Below are 19,330 nucleotides of genomic sequence, written 5' to 3' on the forward strand. Positions count from 1 at the left end.
TATGCTTCTCACATACAAGCAAATAATCGATTCACAGAGAGAAAATCACTTTATTTACATCGAAAAGTAACACGCTGGATTTGTTCTTGCAGGCTGTTCTGTGTTGCGCAGACGAAGAGCATAATAGGCAAATGAGAACAGGGAGACAGCCCCACGCTGAGCACACAAAACAATTTGTATCCAGAGAACCACATGGAAATATATGTCCAGGCATTGGATTCCGTCTTTTATTGGCACCATCTGAAATTATAATTGAGTTGATTCAACAACTTGGAAACCGAAATACCTACGAGCTCTGCACCAAGTCCGAGAAGCAGCAATACAGTCTCTAATCTTGTGGCGTGAATACAGGAAGACCGTACCCTATATTATTTACCTACACAACTGAACGAAATCGATTAGTTAATTTGAGTACCTTGCCTTGGAGCAGCACATTAAAGGCCCTCTATAATATTTCAGTGCTTTTACGTTTATCTTCCGCCACTAATTTTTCTTTGCAGCGCTGATGTAGCTCACATTGGGCCAGTTCAGGCTGACACAAATTATTGACAGCCACATTTGGTGTGAATTATCAAGCAGCTCTACGATTTTACATGGCCCGTTAGGAAGGTACCAATACAGAATCTTGAATAAAAATTATTCAATAAACGGGTGGCCGCCTTTTAGCGCGGACAGCACGGACCCCTCGGTAGGTACAGACTAGGTTTAACGACATGTTGAGACACACGTGTGAGCAAAAGTGTATGGAGCATGCTAAGCTGGAATAATTTTAATTTCATCGTTCCCTAGATTCTTCAGTTCACTATGGGGTTCCTGAGGCAAGAGAGAGAGAGATAAAGAGGAAAGGCAGGTAGCTTAACCAGATATCAGTGGCGAAGTTGAAAAGAGTAAGCAGCCTCCTCTGCAAATAAATACGACTTTTCTTTGGAACGCTTCCACTATACACTTTTGCTCGCGGGTGTTCATCCATATTGATTGGACTTCTACAGGTCAACGAGGACAACGATATACGTATGGGAATTATTAAACACCCTGTAGAACTTTTACAGCACCGCACCCGTTTGCTGACACCACCGTATTTGTTGACGTGAATGCACCAGCCATTAGGTGATTTCTGATCTCGCCTGTTTAAATGACCACTGGAGCCACAGGCACGGCTCAGACAGCCGATATTCCAGCCATCTTTCCGAGTGGGTAGACACAAGAGTTTGGCCAAAGCTGCCGAGACCGTCTAAGTATATTTTTCGCAAGGCTGGCTGTTCAGGCGATTTTATGTTCCATAAGGTTTCCATAAATTAGTGAACCTCACAAGAAGGAAGGAAACAAGATGAAGACAAAGAAACAGGAGGCACGGGGTCACCAATCTTCCAACCGATTTATTTCGTTGCTCTCCAGGGTAATCACTTTTAGGTTTCCGGTTTTTTTTTCTGAATCATCTGTTGCAAAAAACTTATTTGTTGTTCTTGAGCTGTATTATTCAGAGTGGCAGACAATACTTGTACAAAAAATCAAAACACATATTCAACTAAACCAAAAATTACTAATCACGCTCTTAGTTGTTTACGGCGCATATTGTAACTTACGAATTGTAGCTGTTGATAATGCAACCCATATCCACTTGAAATTATTTTCCTAAATGCCACCAGTTTGGAGATATGCGCCATCAAACCCGCTATAAAAATACAGTGTTGTTCCACTCGCATGGTGAGCTATCTTCAGTCAGTGAAAAAAAAATATTCTATGACCCTCAAAATTTTAAGGAGCTTTGCCGTTTCTAGCTGAACTGATTGATAGCTTCAAGCAGAGGCGGGATAAAAGCAGGTCACTTAGGATGGCAGCGATGTAATAGCCCATGCACACACCCGCTATTGCCGGTATAGATAGCATCGCCCAAGACGATGAAAGTGTAAGCCGAGCATAAATGTCAAATCTCTAAACATTGGCTACATGAAACATTCCATCGCCCTAAAAACGTGCCGCGCCGTATTCATCGATGGACTCTTACACTGTGGAAAAGAATTTAGTTCGAGGGATCTATAAATACAAGTCTTTCAGGTCCATCAAGAAGGCTTGGTAACCTTTGTGAGAATGAGCTTTCATAAAATCGATCAGCAGATTCGAGTCCTCAATCAAGAAAGGATAATTTAGGAGTATACAAGGAAGCCTGGTTCTTCAACATACAGCCACTAACTTGTTCGAAGTGTCATTTTATAAAACAATTGCTCTTAAGGGACGTCCGACTTATGAGTTCAAGCACTGAACAACACATCAATGTGATGGCGGTTGATGTGACTCATGCTTTTTTTTTTTTGTTAAGGACAAGCGGAAGTGGACCGCCATGAAATTGGGGATAATTAGTTTGAAGCCGTGAAGGAAGTGAACGCAGGAGGAGAAAGGCGCCTGAAGGCGGAGAGGAGAATCGCGGGCCAGGAAATGTACAAAGGACTGCACCGAGCACACCGCAAAGCAATGCTACCTAGAGGAAAGTCTATACTCTGTTCCATACATAGCAGTCAAAGCTGTGGGAACTAGGTAGACTTCTTGCAGTGGCTTCGTTCGCACTTGGATATAGTCCGATGCTTCTTGACCGCAATCGTGGGCAACCTTTTTTCATATAGGCTCACTATTGAATGAAATACGTTTTAACTCAAAGAAACAAACACACTGTGGTACACAGCTGGTTATGCGTTGTCGTAGATCGTTTTTATTTGTATTCTTCTTTACAGGTTTTTTTTATTTGCAACCCACCGCGAGGAGCCTCACGCGCATGCTCGCACGAGCGAACGCTGTTGGCACGCCCAGCGAAGCATAGACGGAACGCGCGGATTGATAAAATTTCTTCACCGAACTTCTGGCGTAGCTTCCATTGCGTTGACTGCTATGTATGGAGCGGAGTATAGGTGGCGTTGAGCGAAGTGGGGAAGGAGAAAGGAGGCGAAGCCGTCGCGGAGGAACAGGGTAGGCCGAGGTGCCCTGGTTGAGCTAGGTTGACCTGCGCTGTCTGACAGGTTGCACGAGCATAGCGACAGTGTTAAAAATAAGGTCGCCGTATGCAGCATTTCGGTTCTCACTGAAAGATGTGTGACAGTACATAGTATGCACGTACGTCATTCAACGATACTCCGCGACTTCCGGTTTACGGCAGCGCCATGTTGGGGAACCTATAGGCCTATGCGCGCGCCTGTTGACAAGGTACCCCAAGATGGCGGTAGGTAGCCGAAGCAGACGACAGCAGCGGATGTGACGTCACGCGCATACTATGTATAGGACGTCATAATAATCAGCTGACACGTAAAATAGAGCGTGCTGAAGCCGCAGCAAGATTTCGACTTATGAATCTAAGCTCGCCGTCTACAGCTTTATAATCCAAAGAATTGCCATTTCTTGTTTTGCCGGCATGTATACAATGATTTGTGTGCGCGTTGTTGCTTTCACTTTTCAGGTGCTTCATCGAACACTCCCGGAAATTCTTAAAGGTTGCCTGTGGCAGATAGCACAATTCTAGTTCATGAGCTGGTCTACTCGAAGAGGCCGGCATTACAGCGACAAAAAATCGAAATGCATAATCAACTAATTAACAAAAGATCCATACTTAAGTTATTCACTAATTACCCAATGAACCATGTTGCAATTTACAAAGTTTTGGCCGTGGAGTTCGCAAGACAGATCTACTTGGAACAAAGCCTCTGTATGAAACTAGTTTCCAGATATTAATTCCCAAATTTTGCGGAGAAATGCATTGGCGTTGCAGTCTGTGCGGCGTATCGTTATCGACGGACACAAAATAGTGTCCGTCGATTACGATACTCCCTGATGCGAAACTTGAGTGCAATTCGATACGTCTTTTTTTTTCATTTTGCGATACATGGAGGCAAAGAATCTGACACCGCGCCGATTGACAATGGGCCAGTGCGGTCAGCGCCTTCGCAGAGGGGCGGACTCTATGGAAACGCTGGCATGACAAGCGGCATCGGAACCAGCTGCGGAAGACGACAACGATGAATGCGCGGAGCAGTGGCACAAGCTCGCGAGAGAATGTAGTTGAGCGGCTTCGTCGAATGAGAGTGGGAATCTATCGGGGGCTACCCAGTGGCGTTTCGGTGAATACCGCTCAATGAAAAGGACTTTCTGGTTGAAACTGCCTACTCACCTGCGCTTGCACACAAATGCTCCGTCATATGCATGTGTGGTTTTTGCACGCCTCTGGAAAAAGAGCAAAATAAGTTGGTTTGTGTTTTTATACGGTAGGGCGGGTGTGACGCTTCGTTTTGCAAAGAAAAAAAATGATCAGGCTTAGCTTGGTTAAGCCAAGAATGCGTTGCATATTGCGCGAGTTGGGGCCCAGCTTTTCCTCCGCTGTCGTGACGTCACGTCACGTGGTTGCGCTAAAGGTCAATGGTGGCGGCCCGGCCGCATCCAAGGGCTGAACTGAGTGATTGCAATGTGCAACGCATAAAAATAGAAGCAACTTAATAACAAACATAGCAAACTTCAAATAGAATAGACCCACATATGAGACGCGCAGCAATGAACAATGGCTCATACCGTCAATGGTGGCTGCCCGGCCGCGCCCAAGGGCTGAACTGAGTGATTGCAATATGCAACGCATAAAACGAGGCACTCGCTAGTGCGGCTCCTGTCCTTCTTTCTTTTTCTTCGTGGTATCGAGATTGAGACATTGTCATCTTAATTTCTATGACCAAAGTACAACCAACTTTCCATTCTTTACTTGAACCTATGCAATCACGTAGGACAGGTGCATAAAACGCTGTTTTTAAACCTAGCTGAAGGAAAAAGATCGGTAGCTCCGGTTCTTACCTTCTTGAAGTGATTTAAATCGCTACCAGGCATGAAGCGTATGCGCTTGCGTAGACTTATGGCTGTAACTACTACTACTCCACGCATTCTGTGTGTTTTTGCTAACGCCCATCCTCCTCCGTTGCTTTGCTTATTTGTCTGTTTTTACTTCCTCCAACACGCTTCTTAACGCGGATCGGTCTGTTGTACATGGAAACTTCGGGTACATGGAACCACCAAGAAAGAAAAGTTTCTTTGATCGCCTCTTGACATTTCATAAAACAGCAACTAACTTAATTACTACAATGCCGAGGCTACATTGTTATGGACAAAACAAAATAAATTTGACAAGACTACAAGCGCATTCAAATCAATCATGCTCTTGCTAAAATGGAACAGAGAAAGAAGGCAACGGGACATAGTCCCCGTTTGGTTTTCTGTGTACTTCTTGTAACAGCGTAATACGTCTCTTTGTTCCTGGCGCTCCCGCTGTGGTACAATATTAGTCAACCTAGTTCAGAACATATCCCAGGTCGTGTAACGTGCTTTCTCTCTACAAAGTCTCTAAATTTCGAACTGTCCCATTTTTAAAAGTCATGGTTCGTACCAGTTAATACCGTCACGCTGATTTTGTTCTCGAAGCCTATTCTACGGCATCGCACGCAACAAATATACGGGTACATCGGCAAATGAGAAATAAAAGTATTTCACGCGACAGAGTTGTTGTACGTGAACGGTTCGTACAAACATACGAACTGCCTTCTTACGATCTCCAGCTGCGCAGGGACACGCACTGTGGTAGACGCCCCCTCTTATTTGAGATATGGTGCATCTTTCACCGAATAGTGAGTACGGCTGGCAGGTTTGCACGTGCTGTCGTTCCACACAACAGCAGTCCTCGTTGCACTCGTTGATATTGCGGCATACGCCATGTGGCTTTCTCACCTGGATTTAAAAATAAACAAAGTCCTTGGCGTTAACAGAAGTGCCTTGTGCTCTAGTTGAAGCGATTAATAACTCTCGTTCACAAGTCATTCCATTTGCTTTCCTTGCACGTAATTAGGGGCACTGTCCTTAAAAATTCCCACTTTTCTTCACAACGAACCAAATTATATCGTTTCCCGTACCAGAAAGAAAGAGAGAGGAGAAAGTTTAAAGCAAGGCAAGGCAGGACCGTTAAACAGCCGCACGTCTGGTTTGCTAACTTAGGCGGGAACAAGGAATTAAAGAGGAAAAAAGAAAGGGAAAAAGGAGGAAACAAAGACAGACGAGAAAACACTGCCAATTTGCTTCGTTCGGCGGAGCACATTGAAACTGCCGTCACTTACTTCAGTCTGGAGAGTTGAAAAAAAACGCACTTTTTTTCTGGCGCTTTCTACAGCCGTAAGGCATTTGGCGAAAAATTATGGCTTCCGTAAGGGGCCGCTGTCCCTCTTGTCGAGCGGGGTGCTGAGCACTTTTCTTTCTGCTTTGAAACGATGACAGTTTCAGACAATGTGAGCTGTCATCTATTTTCACCCACAAACTTGACATTCTGGACTTGTGGCCCTTCAGATGAGGCAGGAGTGCGCATTAGTTCAGTTCAGTTCAGTTTATTGTCCTTAAAGACCTCCGGAGGGGCTATTACATAAGGGGTGGGTTTAACATAAGTTCCACATTCGGTACACTTCATAAATTATATTCAAAGTGATCAATCACACGCTGTAGGAATGAAGACAGTCAAGTGATGCTAACAATGTCAGCAGGAAGGCCGTTCCAGTCTTTAGCTGCTCGAGGAATGAACGAGGCGGAAAAATGAGTGGTTCGGGCACGTGGCCGTGCGACTTGCTGCGGATGACTGGTGCGGTGAGAGATGCGTGCTGCAGGAACGATGTATGGCGCATGATGAAGGGTACTGAAAAAGAACTTGTGATAGAGCTCAAGACTAGCAATGCGTCGGCGATTAGATAGTAATGTTAGTCCGGATTGTGTTTTAAGTGCGGAAATACTGACATCATATGAATATTGTGAGTGAATGAACCTAGTAGCGCGGTTCTGAACAGATTCAAGTGAGGTGATAAGATATGTTTGGTGCGGGCTCCAGATGGCAGATGCATATTCAAGTTTTGCCCGAACAAGGGACTTGTAGGCAAGCAGTTTTACGTTTTGAGGTGCCTGGCGGAGATTACGTTTTAAAAAACCTAGTGTTTTATTAGCAGATGATATGATATTAGAAATATGTTTATGCCAGGATAGATCATTGCATACAGTGACACCTAGATATTTATAGGACTCTGCTAGTTCGAGAGGCATGCTTCTAATTTGGTAGGGAAATACCAGGGGATTACTGCTACGAGTGGAAGACATAACTTTACATTTTTGTACATTTAGTTTCATTAACCAATCGTCACACCATGTTAGTATGTTGGTGAGGTCTTTCTGCAGGGCTGTTTGATTGCTGGTGTTACGTACAGCTCGATAAATGACACAATCATCGGCGAACATTCGGATATTACAGGACACATGTGAAGGTAAGTCATTAATATATATTAAAAATAATAGGGGGCCAAGAACCGATCCTTGAGGGACGCCTGATGTGACTGGAACAGGGTTAAATAGGTGATTATTTATAATGACAGATTGGGAGCGGTTGCTAAGAAATTCAATGATCCAATTCAAAACATCAGGATGCAAATTAAGTCTTGTAAGTTTCAATATTAGACGTTGATGAGGAACTTTATCGAAGGCCTTAGAGAAATCCAGGAAAATTGCGTCAGTCTGTATGTTACTGTCAAGGTTAGTGTGAACATCGTGCAGAAAAATGGCCAGCTGTGTTTCACAGGAGAAACCTTTGCGGAATCCGTGCTGGGCGGGATGGAAAAAGTGATTCAAGTCAAGAAAATTCATGATAACAGAGTAGAAGACATATTCCATGATTTTGCAGGGGACGCTTGTTAGGGAGATGGGGCGGTAGTTAAGAGGCGAGTTTCTGTTACCTGATTTGTGAACTGGAACGACCTTCCCAATTTTCCAGTCATCTGGAATGAAACCTGAAGAAAGAGACTGGGCAAATATCAAGGACAAATAGGCTGCAGAAATGAGCTTCGTGTTTTTTAAAATTTTTGGGTTAATCTCGTCTATGCCGGAAGATGATGAACACTTGATTTTGTCAATGATCGCACAAATACCGTCTGCATTGAAAGCAATGGCTGTCATTGACGAGTTCATACTAAGCGATGATGAAATGGGAGGCGCATTAGATTCGTTAGTGAACACAGAAGCAAAGGCCGAATTGAACACTTCAGCGCAATCGGAATCATTAATAATTTCGTTCGATTCGTTAGGCTACTCGAAGCCAAAAACGACAAATGAGTTACCTCCCGTCGTAGTAATCAATGTGGAAGGCGTGCTTCAAGTGACGATCCAGGAAACAAAGGCGCTGGTTTCTAAAGTCTGCCGAATTTAATTGGACCAACGTAAGCTCGTGAGTAGGCATACGGAGTTTTCCCGCTGCGTCTGTTCTTGACATCGAGATGGGATGCAGTCGCCATTATCATGTGGAGGTCAAGGCTACATCTGCTTTCTCGTCTCCGAGGGTACCACAATAACTTGGAAACCACTGAAATACGGTTACTTGCCCTTTCTCTATTGCCTGATGGTAAATTTCTGGGGTTTGCGCGACAACTCGTCCGTGGAGTCCACGGCATAACGCAGAGAGCTAACTTTTGAGGGTGACCTTGGAATCGCAAAATATGGATCATTTCTTGGGCGATTCCTGGTTGATCAATTGAATAGCCGCACGCAGAGCTGCAAGCTCAACAACCGTCGTTGATGTCTAGTGTGATGTGCTGAATTTTATCAGTGTAGATTTTGTGTAGTGTAGTGTGTAGTGTTTTGTCAATGTAGTGTAGAGTGTAGACACAGTCAGTTTGAAGATTGCAGTTCATGTTAAAGTACAAGTCATTCACTAGTTCAAATAACTGTGTGTCACAGGAAAATCCCTTCCTAAAACCATGCTGATTAGAATAAAAGAAATTGTGAGCTTCTAGGTGGCTGTACACGTGTGAAGTGATTCTGTGCTCAAGCATTTTGCAACATACGCAGGTTAAAGATATGGGCCGATAGTTTTCAGGCGAGTGAACATCTCCATATTTGTGAATTGGTATTATTTATAACTAATAACCAATCGGTGTGTAACTTTCCAGATGCTAGGAATTGTTGAAAATATCGCATAAGGTCTTGCTTGAGGCAGTGACGGGGGTTCTTTATTATCTTGGAATTAATATTGTCAATACCCGCTGAAGTGGATATTTTCCGGTTACGAATGAGTAATTTAACGCCTTCAACAGTGATAATTGATTCCATGTACGCGGCGTCAGGTTCGGGAAAAGTTGGAACATTAGTAAAGTCCTCCTGGTTGAAAACAGATGAAAAAAAAAACATGTTGATTACGATGGGGCAATCGGCGCTAGAGATAGGTATGTTTCCTGTTCCGCGTAAAGCTTATGGTGTTAGTATCTGTTGTCGGAGATATGGTTTTCCAAAACTTTTTAGAGTTGGAAGTTAGCAGCCATGGTAGATCTAGCGAGTAGTATTTATCTTTGACGGAAGATATCACTGAGCAGTAATTGTTTGAACAGTCTTTGTATGCAGCTCATTATTTATCGAGCTTGGGCTTGTATGTAGCTATCTTGTAGATTGTGTTACTGAGTCGCTAGCGGTGTCGTCGGTGTCGGTGTCAAGCCTCAGCAGTGCGCACGCGTTTAGCCCTGTTATACGAACGCTTCTTTCTATGCCTTAGATTGCGAAGAGACTTGTGGAACCAAGGGCTGAATCTGTCTCTAGCTATGGAGACTATCGGGACGTACCGGTATACTAATGCAGTTAATTTTTCCCTGTAGAGTGCCCAGTTGTCGTTTACGGATCATCTTACGAAATTCTTGTAGTTGGGAGTTAATGTCGTCGTAATTTGCTCTGTTATAATCGCGAATTTGTTTTGTTGTTGTGCCAGACATGGGCTTCGGGATGCTAATAGCTAGTTAGATGAGGTTATGATCACTGAAGCCGCTCATATTTGAAATCGAAGTTATTGTGTCAGGAGCGTTTGTGAAAACCAAGTCCAAGATATTGGAAGCGCGTGTAGGTGCCTTCCCTATTTGGAAGAGGTTAAAATCTAACGTTAGATTGACTAGTTCCAGAGACGCATGACATGAAGATGACATATGTTCCCAGTCGATAAGCGGAGAATTGAAATTACCAAGAAATTAAACGTGGTTGGATGGACACAGCTGGAGCGCTTTAGTAACTCTGTCGCGCAAGTCATTCAAAAAGGAATGGTTACAATCTGGTGCCCGGTAACAGGCCCCAGTAAATACAGCGCTGGAGGACACATAAAAAGCAGCCCACACAATATCTAGAGAGGACCCGGAAACCATAAAATATGAATGAAGTTTTTTTTTTAATGGAGATAAGTACACCCCAACGCGCCTATCGATCCAGTTGTTTCTATAAATTTTTTAAAGATTACTTGCTGGCAGAATCTCATTGTCTTCGATATCGGGATTCAACCATGTCTCTGTTAGTACTATTATGCCTGCGTCACTATTATCTATAAAAGCACAAAGGGTATCGCGTTTAGATAGCAAACTTGGATGTCACTGTAGGCCACTGATAGAGAGAGAGAGAGCGGCTTGCGGCAAGAAATTCAGCTGACTATTTAGCGAATTTGCGCTTGTATCTAGCTATCTTGTAGATTGTGCTACTGAGTCGCTTGCGGTGTCGTAGAGATATACCGGTTTGTCTATGTAGAGCTTGTCGAACACCAACTTAAAGGCTTTTAACTGGCCTGGCAATAGCTACCAGCTTTCTTCTAGCCACACGTGTTGATGACGCGCAGTCTTCGCCAGATGAAAATTTTGTCCCCTTAAGTTTACGCGCTGTGGACAGGATACATTAGTTGTCCTTGAATGAAGACAATTTTGCGATAATGGGCCGTCCTTTTTAGTAGAATATCTTTTCAGACGATGAAGCCCTTCATACTGCATACTGGTTGTGGGAGGTTCCAGTTTTTCGTCGCAAAACTTGATAATATTTTCCTCAGACGTGGCTCAATCTTCTTTTTCGTCATCCTCTATCACGAAAAATAATAAGTTTGATCGTCTTAATCTGTTTTCTGCATCGTCACATGTGTATGTTATTCGCAGTAGCTGGCTTGAAATACCTTGCAGGGTATTCTGAGGGGGAACCGCTTTAGTGGGAACAGTTATGGTTGCACTAGCTTCAAGTGCAGTGACTCTTTGTTAGTAGCGGCTTGTCCGTCCTTGACACCCTTAAAGTCAAGCAAAGCTGACTTCGGCCCAGATTCCAGTTTTCCAATTGCCTCCAGGGCGGACTCGAAAGCAGTGGACTCTGTCTTGCTCATTGGGCCAGGGTTTGACTCAACATCTCCCTATAACGTGAGAAGCAAATTAACGAGGGAAGAAGGCGCATACTCCAAACAAATCGAATTTCAGCTTTTTAACGCTAGACACTATGGATACACACATAACAATTTTTCATTATGCATAGCGTCTGTTTTGAGGAACTGTAACCTAATTCTTCTTAATGTGTAAAAAACATCAGCCTCTCTTGATCGGCGCGTGGGGAGGCTTAAAACGTGAACAACATTCCCACACCAGCAGAAAGACCACAGGAAGCACCAATAAGAAAGCAGCACGCTTTCCTTTAAAAAAAACAGAAGACAGAAGAAAAGAGGGAAGAGCAGACATGTCGGCAGAGGGGACCGGAGGAAGATGGCTTGGGGTGCAGAGGTGCGCGCTCGTTGGGCAGAGAGACCCGGCGTGCAAGACCTTCACCCATCCACTACGAACATTCCCTGATGGCCGGGCCTCTCCTGACAACGCCAGCCTTAAATGTCAGTCTGAGGGCAACGCAGCTGAGGCTCAGAGGAACATGCTAAAGGAGAATGTTGAGACAGTGTTGCGCAATGTCGCCAATCAGCCTCCTCTACCGTATACCGGGTTGGCCCGGCGACTTCTGACAGAAACCCCTTCAATGTTGCTCAGGACAAAGTCTAATAAAGGCACGCAATCTGCTTCGAGTCTATTATCGGGATGGAGCAATTTCTAAGCAGGTAGATCCTTGCGCAAGAATCTATTGTTGCCAAATGTGTGAACATTGTATTTAATAGACATCTATAGTTAGTGGAGAGAACGTCCGAAAGCTCGCTGTCAACAATCAGAAGGAAGGACTGAGGCGACGTGGTAGTAGCGCGTCGTTTCCGAGGTGATGCGGTGGAGGCGGAATTGCGCCTCGAGTTGGTGAAACGAAACTTGCGGGTTCTGCGGCCAGAACGGTGGGATGCAAAGCTGCAGCTACGAGAAGTCCCGCGGACGTGAGTCCTGTTTCGTGCAGGGCTCGGGCGAATCAGTCATTGTGTTCGTTCTAGGTCACCGCTCGTCGGCTTATGCCTCAGGAGCGAACCACAAAGACAGCTGACTCGAATCGACGCTGGAAAAGAACCACGATCCGTGGCTTCACGTGCCACGACCAGGCGCCATCTTTGTGTGCTTCTCATGCGGGCGCACACCGTCCGGGTTCTAGGTGCTGCCCAAGTGAGGGTGCTACAAGCCTAATATCAGAGATTACCATGGATATCCGGCACATCAAAGGCGCCGAAGACGAGGCAAGTGACGCACTTTCAAGAATCACCTCCCTCGGCGCTGTTGTAGACTGGGAGTGTCTAACTCTGGTGCAGGTGGAAGACCCTGAGTGGCTAGCGCTCCGTAGCCTCCCCCGTTCTCTCCGTCTGCAGCTCGTTCGTCACCCGTTTGTTCCTAGCTCACTTTGGTGCGACATGTCAGAGGCTGCACTTCACCCCTTTCATTTCCTCGCACCTCGCCCCTTTCGCGTGGTTTCCAATGACTGGGCATCTACAATCCCAGCATCCGACCCAGGCAGCGCCTCGTTGCACAGCTGTGCACCCGGCCGAGCATCAACACCGTCTGGCAAGCGAGGCCCTCTCGTGCCTTGCTTGCCAGGCTGCTATAGTGACGCGCCACATGAAGACTATCAGGAAGTTTTTTTTTTTTGGCCACCTGGCTGTCACTTTAACCACGTCCCTCTCATGACTGCCGTACATTCTGACAATGATTGACCGCTTCACCATTGGTCCGAAACCACGCGCGTTGCGGATATCACTGCGGAGACGGTCGCTAAGCCATGCTCTCAGGTTGGGTCTCCTGCTTCGGATGCTCCAACATTTTTGCAACTGATCACGGCTGGCAATTTCAACGTACTCGATCTACTTCCCTGAACCACCTCCTTGGCACTAAGCAGTGCCGCACCAGGGCATACGATCACTGTGCCAAGGGCATGGTGTAGCGGCTCCATCAGCAGCTCACGGCGTGCCTGCATCGAGAGCATTGCGTCGACCACTTTCTTATAGGGCTTCTTGGCCTATGTGCCATCCTTCGTCACGAACTTGGTTGTTCAGCGGCGCAACTCGTCTATGGTGCACCCCTGCGGCTTCCTGGTGACTTGTTCGTTCCTTCGGCCTCCCACGCCCCAGCCGTTACAATAACGTCAATGCCTAGTGGACTGCAATCAGCAAATGCGCCCCGTCCTACCTAACTCTCCTAACCACAGGATCTTTGTGCATCCGCACCTTGGGCCTTCGACGCAGGGTGTTCTCAGACGAGACGGTTAAAGGCACATCTCACACCCTCCTGCGACGGGGCGCGCCGAGTCCTCCACAAGACCCTGTATTCCACTTCAATCCTATCAAATGGTAGTGAGGAGGGCGTCTCCGTATACCCACCCCCCCTCAAATCGGCCTACCTCAAGACGCCACCCATGGAGGCCCCTGCGGATGTTACTGGTGCACACACCAAACTGCATGTCACCAAGTTAGCCCCATCTCTGCCTCCTCGACGCGTACGTTTTGCTGCTCCATTTGGGCGGGGGCCCTGCAGTGCCCACCAACGCCTCAACGCGGCGACACTGAGGTCGGCGCTCTCAGGCGGCGCTTTGGTGAAGGCTGCAATAAACGATGAATGGGCACATGGGCAGCGCGTGCTCAATGCGCAAGCACGGCGTGGGCAGTTCTATTCTAGAAGATTGCTACGATGGTCATCTTGTTCTGGCGCTCCACTGCGACTCCTATGTTCCCGACAATGTACGCACCACGGGACCACCGCCCCACCTTTGCACTTCCCACACAAACACTTTTTTTCCACTTTGACATTCCTAATGCTAAGGAATTAAAATTGCTTCCGAAAGTGAGGCACATTATGGTCATTGTTCTAGTTAGTAAGTCTGGCGGGTTGGTAGGTCTCGGGCATGTTGTGTACTAAAACGACAATCTGATTATGCGGCAAGTCGTAGTGGGAGGCTCTCTTATAATTTTGATTACCTGGGTTTCTTAGCGTGCCCTTGCTGAATCTAACCACAAGCACGTTCTTGCATTTAGACCCCATTGAAATGCGACCTCTACGGCCAGATCAAACCTGCGACCTTGAGCTGGCCACTGGGATACCACCGTGTGTTCAGATGACAGTTGCAAAGCAGAGTGCAGAAAACTACCAACCAGCGTCACTTATTTACCCACTGGCTAGAGATTTTTATATTATTGTCAACTGCAATATTTCGTTTCCACAACCCGCCTTTGTGCGTAGTGATCTACACAAGTTAGCCTCGTGTCTTTTCTAAAAGGTGTTACACCGGTTATTTTGGATTGAGGTAAAGAAAAGCTTTTAGTGAGATTTCTCAAAAACCCTTGATTTGTTCATTCACATGATTTCTTTACACAAGTTAAAGCCGTGTGACGCGGCTGATATTCTTTGTTTGCTCCTTAAGGACTGCCTATAACAATGTAACAATTGCATTCCTTCATCAGGAGTTTTATCTGAACAATACGTCGCGCCTTATAGTGCATCCCACACCACCATTCTGTTAAAAAATTATCTCACTTCATCGATTACGAATGCTAAATCAATACTGCATTTGAGGGCATAAACCTGTTCGCTCGGGTTCAATACACTATTGACGGCCATACTCTAGAATTTGAAATTAATTCAATAATGAGGTATTGCACTTCTAATGGCGTAGCTCTAACAAAGCTTTCCTGATGCTTTTTCATAAAATGCGTATGGAAAACTGTGAAAAAAAGGCATCTAATAAACAATCTAGTTGTTCATTCTGATAATAAGCCAGACTTTATTGAGACTGTTAACCATATCAGGACTTCGGGATTTTCGGCTTTCTCTTTCGACTACCTCGTACTTTTTGGTACCCTATTTATTTCATAATATTATTTCAATATACGGTTGTTCGTGAACATTAATATTTCACTTCATTTTTTTCATTTGCTTTATTGATACTGTCAGCCCAACTTTGAGCTATTACAGGAGTGGTAGGTGACAATACAAGCAGCAATATAATTAGAGGACAAAGAAAATCAAAGTACATTTTAGGGAACGCACTGTTAGTAATACCATGGCAAATACAGCAGGTAATGCAATACCCAGGTGATTACAGTATTAACATTTGGCCGAGTTATGGTATGCGTAGACATGTGCTTTTGAAATTTTCAAGAAAGTCGCATATTGATGACTTCTTTACTATTAAGCCTGATAATAGATTCCATTGTTTTATGGCTCTCGGAAAGAAGCTGCATTTAAAAGAATCATTGCGAGTAGTAGGAGGACGGATATACATGCTGTGGCGATGACGAAAATTGTTAAGTATGTGGAATAGCATAGGCGTTGTTCTAGAGGACGAAATTGAAATTGTGCGACATAGATTCGTTGTTATAGATTTTGATAGGTACATTAGTAATTCCTATAATTAAGGCTACGCGTGAGTTGTTAATTGCAAGATGCCACATTAAAAACTTAAATTGGCGACGTAAATTCGCAACTTTTCCTTTGGAATTATTATATTCACGGGTGTACTGAATGACCGTTCTTGCTTCGTTCTATTTATGTTTATTTCCAAGAAAAGCTACTTCAGTGGCTTTACGTGTTTACAGATCACTAGATTTGTCAACCTGAAACTTATATTTTTATTTAGGTATTTATTTAACACACTGAGTGTAAATGACAGCGCTGACGTTTTCATATATGATACCTCTGTTCTTATAAATAGTATTCAATTGACCTAATAAAAAGTTTTGCGCCAAGACCAAAATATAAGAAAGAAGACAACACGGGCGCTCACTTCAACTGTTTCAGTGCAATTGAACAGTTGAAGAAGAGTTCAAGCAAACAAGTGTATGATGTTTTCAGCAGCGTACACGGATGCATAAAAAATACAGTTCATTTGCTGAAGGCAGCCAGGTAATTTCTGGAGATCTCCGACATGCTGCTAATACGACGCATTGATACTTTTGCCTGCTGGTGATACGAAAACTTTGCGCTTTATCTTTGTCGCATTGATGCAATGGTACCGTAGAACGTTCGAGAATAAACTGTACTGTAACACGTTCTGCGTCGACCATTAGCACAACTGACGACCGGTGTAGTGCGATCCAGCGTATATACTTCAAAGGCACCTTCTGCTTTGCGAGCTACTTACAGGACGTCGATAGGTTCCTCTCCTATAATGCTGTGGACCCCATTGTGCGCGTGCACCTTGGTTCACTTCATGGCGAATGGTGCTGTATGCTACAGTGTCCGCCAAGACGAAGATGAGCAACACTGCCACTGCGGTGATACGAGTGTTGATCGCGGAACGTGCTGTCAAGAACACCATGCAGCAGACGTGGAAGGCAGGTCTCGCTCCTGGACTTCTTGGGTAGAACATGTTTTTTTCTGTAACGCGCGGGATCATGCTACGTATTGCAGGCTAACCTTTTATGCTGTGTGTAGGTTTGTATACGACAACGCAACCTAAAAAGCAGCCAGACGATCTCGTCCGTGTTTCCTTTGTATAGCGGACCTGAGAGATTTCGTAACAAAATTGTTTAAGAAAAACAGAGCTCAGCCTTATATATAAAAATATATATCATACACTTTGTTTTGTGCTGCTTTCATGTTAAAGCGGCAAGATATTGCATTGTGTGCATCGGAACGTTTAGTTCGTTGGGTTTGTCTTGGCAGAAAAAAAAAAGAAAAGCAGAATTATACATGCGGAACAATGGCTTACCTTTTTGAATTTGTTTCCGCACAGGCAAAGCATATAAAGCATGCTCAGTGGGAACAAGTGTCAATGGCGAGGTCGGCTGAAATATTCTTCCTCTTCAGAAAGCTAACCGCTACTGAAATCTTCCAGCGCAAGTGTCTGTACAAACAGTTGTTTAAGGAACCTAGTGTATGGCTTCGACATGTGGGTTTATCCTAAATTTGTTACCGTGCTATTGTGTTCCGAATCTTTGGCTGCCAATCAATTTCTTTTTCCTTTCTAGTCGGACACAAAAGCCTATTGTACCATTGTGTTCTTTTCAACAGTGTTTTACTGCATAGTCATGCAGTCAGCGCCGTTTACAACGGGCAGTTATTCGGGGAAAAGCCTTCGCTCAAGGAGAACATACATGGAGCTATGCTCAATTTTAAACACAACGGTTGATTTTGCTGAAGTCCAGTCCTGAAACGGTGTCAGCTCTAAACATAAGCGACCTTGAGACTTCGAATAGTCTGTCAGAACCTCGCTACATCTGTTCTGCAGAAAATATGCTCTTGTGTGCATGGTAAGTGCATAACAAGGATCTTATTTGTTCGAGATCACGTGGCTATGAGACCATTAGGTGGCAGAGTGAATGGAGGCCGCAAAATCTTCTTGCGTAAAAGTAAGATCCCCTTTAGCTTCACTTTTATCACTCCTTTATTTCCTCATCCTTCTTTCTTAGTGCAAATTAGGAGGTCTAGGCTAGTTAGCACAGGCCGATTCGCCTGCATGCAAGTGTATTGTACCCATTCCTTTGGACATTCGAATGTTCTTCCTGCTAAGAAAGAGTGCGTTCTAAGAAGTATCCTTAAAGTTAAGCTCCACAGCAAAACTCACGAGTGGTTGCCGCAAGAATGCTCAGCCTAAAAAATATGAGCACAGCTAAAGATTAAATAGAAAACTGAATAAAACACTTTATGTTCACTTGTCCGAGCTTTTATTTCCGTGAAGCGCCTTCAAATAGAGTAGTCCAAGTAAGTAGGAGAGGATTACGGCATTATGGATGCCGTTTTCGCAGAATGCAAGCCTCACACGTTCAGTACGCCTCCTATAGTGAATTACAAGACCATTGTCGCGTTTCTTAGCGGCCAAATACAACTGCCGTAGCAACCATAGTACCCAAGTAACTGCGGTTGCCCTTTTTTTTCTGTAATCCGAGTGATTTGAAGAAAGAAATATGCAGTAAAACACGATGTCCAAACACAGGCAGCCCTGTGTAATCTAGATACAGATGAAAAAGGGTTTGCGTATTTGTTGCCGATTTTCCAATGAGTCTAGTCACCTTGAACACTAATCTTCAGTTTGGCCATCCTCAGCACCTTGTACCTGCCATCCAGAAGCCCTGGGCACACGTTCAGCAGGCGATGAGTGTACCCTGTATGCACAGGAACCAGATACTTAAGACACGTTTCAGGGTTTCTTATTGTAGTCCAAGCATAGCTGTTAACGCCAGTCCAACACGAAGCCTAGAATGGTTAACTTCCTTCAGCTGGAAAAGGTCACGGGGAAGAAAACCTGCGAATGGATATATAACTGCACATTTGTGCCTTCAGAGAATATACTTTTTGACTTCAAGGAGAGCCCAAGAATAAGAATAGGTGAGGTTGTAGGTTCCTCAGATGAGTCTGGCGAGCAAGTCATTTGATCAAGATTCTGTTGAACTGCCTAAAGTCCCTCAATGCAACGCATGGTTATGCGTAGGCGTAACCAAGTGTTTGTCCTATAATTCTCGTCGACCAGTTTCTTATGTCTTCGTAGATCTTCAGGGTTTCTTTCTGAAGCACTCAATGCAAGTGCTAACGTCCATAAGGTTTCTTCATGATATTATCCACTCGAGGACATCAGGTTTAAAGTTCAGTTTTAGTAGCGATGAATCTGGCATATCAGTGTTACTTGTAAGCATATGCATAATTTCGGAAGAATAATGGTCGACGAAGGGCACCCGTTCTCCTCGTGGAAAAGTCGCTTCATATGCGCATACCACATGACAGTGCCGAGGAAGAACGGTCCTCTTTTTGTTGAGATATGGTCCTTGGCACTTAAAAGCAATACCTGCGGCAGACGTCATATGAAAGGACTGCACATTGTCGTGTGATACCCAAAGGCCCTGATCCATGTAATCGCTAACTGATAGGGTTTTTCACATTTGATCATCTTTAGGCAACACTTTCAGCACAAATACAAATATCATTCCACATGTAATTCCTTGCCCTTAATCTCTAGTTGCGCTTTTTAAACAACGTCGACCAAATCTCACAATGACAATCAGCCAGCCAAACATCTCGTGTTGCTCGTTTAGTTTACCGTGCCTCTCTCACAAACAAATGATTACCCATAGTGAGCTACTTTGAAACAATTTTAGGCTTACTGAGCGACATTGTGTGGTCGTAAA

At 44.6% G+C, this 19,330-nt stretch overlaps 2 long non-coding RNA genes across 2 annotated transcripts in view; one reads left to right on the top strand and one right to left on the bottom strand.

Annotated features, from left to right (window-relative positions):
- LOC135899036 (uncharacterized) overlaps positions 1-231 on the top strand; it is a 44,771-nt gene extending 44,540 nt beyond the window's left edge. Inside the window, exon 6 of the long non-coding RNA XR_010563499.2 lies at positions 93-231. This is a non-coding gene — a long non-coding RNA (uncharacterized lncRNA). The remainder of the gene's footprint in view (positions 1-92) is intronic.
- Positions 31-16,739, bottom strand: LOC135899037 (uncharacterized). The gene is made up of 4 exons (XR_011507441.1): positions 16,351-16,739; positions 5,565-5,742; positions 4,151-4,203; positions 31-240 (listed from the first exon to the last, which is right to left on the bottom strand). It is a non-coding gene; the product is annotated as an uncharacterized lncRNA (long non-coding RNA).
- Between the last annotated feature and the right edge of the window lie 2,591 nt (positions 16,740-19,330).

Source organism: Dermacentor albipictus, chromosome 7, assembly GCF_038994185.2.
Source record: "Dermacentor albipictus isolate Rhodes 1998 colony chromosome 7, USDA_Dalb.pri_finalv2, whole genome shotgun sequence".
NCBI classification, from domain to species: Eukaryota; Metazoa; Arthropoda; class Arachnida; order Ixodida; family Ixodidae; genus Dermacentor; species Dermacentor albipictus.